Raw genomic sequence first — 2,481 nt, forward strand, 5'->3', positions numbered from 1 at the left:
GGGCTCTCTATTCTGTTGCCCTAGTCGATGTGTCTATTTTTGTGCCATTTCTATACTGTTTTTATTACTATGGCTTTGTAGTATAGTTTGAAATTGGGAACATGATACCTCCAACTTTGTTCTTTTTTTCTCAGGATGACTTTGGCTATTCAGGGTCTTATGTAGTTCCCCACAAATTTTAGAATTGTTTCTTCCATTTCTGTGATGAATGTCTTTGGTGTTTTGATGGAGATTGCTTTGAATCTATAGACAGATGGCTTTGGGTAGTACCATTTTTACATTAATTCTTACAATCTATGAACATGGGATGTATTTCCATTTGTTTGTATCTTCTTTGATTTCTTTCAGCAGAGTTCTATAGATTTAAATTACAGATATTTCATTTCCTGGTTAAATTTATTCCTAAATATTTTATTGTTTTTTTAATTAACATCATGTACTATTTGTTTCAGAGGTACAGGTCTGTGATTCATCAGGCTTACACAATTCACAGTGCTCACCTAGCACATTCCTTCCCCAGTGTCCATCACCCAGCCACCCCATCCCTCCCACCCTCCTCCACTCCAACAACCCTCATTTTGTTTCCTGAGATTAAGAGTCCCTTATGGTTTGTCTCCCCCCCCCGGTTTCATCTTGTTTCATTTTTCCCTCCCTTCTCCGATGATCCTCTGTCTTGTTTCTCAAATTCCTCATATCAGTGAGATCATATGATAATTGTCTTTCTCTGATTGACTTATTTCGCTTAGCATAATACCCTCTAGTTTCATCCACGTTGTTGCAAATGGCAAGATTTCATTTTTGATGGCTGCATAATATTCCATTGTATATATATACCACACCTTCTTTATCCATTCATCTGTTGATGGACATGTAGGCTCTTTCCATAGTTTGGATATTGTGGACATTGCTGCTATAAACATTGGGATGCATGTGCCCCTTTGAATCACTACATTTGTATCTTTCAGGTAAAGACCCAGTAGTGCTGGATCATAGAGTAGCTCTATTTTCAACTTTTTGAGGAACCTCCATACTGTTTTCCAGAGTGGCTGCACCAGCTTGCATTCCCACCAAGAGTGTAGGAGGGTTCCCCTTTCTCCACATCCTCACCAATATCTGTCATTTCCTGACTTGTTAATTTTAGCCATTCTGACTGGTGTGAGGTGGTATCTGTATTTCCCTGATGTCAAGAGATGTTGAGCACTTTTTCATATGTCTGTCGGCCATTTAGATGTCTTCTTTGCAGAAATGTCTGTTCATGTCTTCTGCCCATTTCTTGATTGGATTATTTGTTCTTTGGGTGTTGAGTTTGATAAGTTCTTTATTGATTTTGGATACTAGCCCTTTATCTGATATGTCATTTGCAAATATCTTCTCCCATTCTGTCGGTTGTCTTTTGGTTTGGTTGACTATTTCCTTTGCTGTGCAAAAGCTTTTTATCTTGATGAAGTCCCAGTAGTTCATTTTTGCCCTTGCTTCCCTTACTTTTGTTGATGTGTCTAGGAAGAAGTTGCTGCAAGCTGAGGTCAAAGAGGTTGCTTTGGGTAGTTTCATTTTTACATTAATTCTTACAATCTATGTTCTCTTCAAGGATTTTTTTTTTTCTCATTAAACTTTTGTTTTAATGGGTCTCAAAATTCTGTGACAGATTTTTGGTCAAGTTGTTTCCATTAAAAAGTACTGATTTTAAAAACTAATAACTTAAAACTGCCACACACACACAAAAAACCCAAATGGTCCATAAAACATTCTCCTTTCCTTCTGAAGGTTTTATGATGCATTATTATCATTAACCAGTCTTTTACTATTAAACTTAAATAGCCAATTGACACAAACAGTTCTGAGACCATTCTTCCACCACTGTTTAAGAGACTGGGGTAGCAGGTATTGGGGATAATATTCATTTAGCCTTCTGAGCTTTCTGGGCAGACTTGGTGACCTTGCCAGCTCCAGCTGCTTTCTTGTCCACTGCTTTGATGACACCCATAGCAACCGTCTGTCTCATGATACGAACAGCAAAACAGCCCAGAGGAGGATAGTCAGAGAAGCTCTCAACACACATAGGCTTGCCGGGAACCATATCAACAATGGCAGCATCACCAGATTTCAAGAACTTGGGACCACCTTCCAGATTTTTTCCAGAACGATGATCTATCTTCTCCTTCAGCTCAGCAAACTTGCAAGCAATGTGATCTGTGTGACAATCCAGCACAGGGGCATATCCAGCACTGATTTGGCCTGGATGGTTCAGGATAATCACCTGAGCTGTGAAGCCAGCTGCTTCCATTGGTGGGTCATTTTTGCTGTCACCAGCCACACTGCCACGACAAACATCTTTGACAGATACGTTCTTCACATTGAAGCCCACATTGTCCCCAGGAAGAGCCTCACTCAAAGCTTCATGGTGCATTTCAACAGACTTTATTTCAGTTGTAACATTGACTGGAGCAAAGGTGACCACCATGCCAGGTTTAAGAACACCAG

The 2,481-nt window shown here is 39.6% G+C and overlaps 1 pseudogene; it reads right to left on the reverse strand.

Moving 5' to 3' along the window:
* Positions 1 to 1,590: 1,590 nt before the first annotated feature.
* LOC115938917 (elongation factor 1-alpha 1 pseudogene) lies at positions 1,591 to 2,475 on the reverse strand (annotated as a pseudogene).
* Positions 2,476 to 2,481: the final 6 nt, after the last annotated feature.

The sequence above is a fragment of the Leptonychotes weddellii genome, unplaced genomic scaffold, assembly GCF_054177405.1.
Source record: "Leptonychotes weddellii isolate Sample4059 unplaced genomic scaffold, ASM5417740v2 HiC_scaffold_8064, whole genome shotgun sequence".
NCBI classification, from domain to species: Eukaryota; Metazoa; Chordata; class Mammalia; order Carnivora; family Phocidae; genus Leptonychotes; species Leptonychotes weddellii.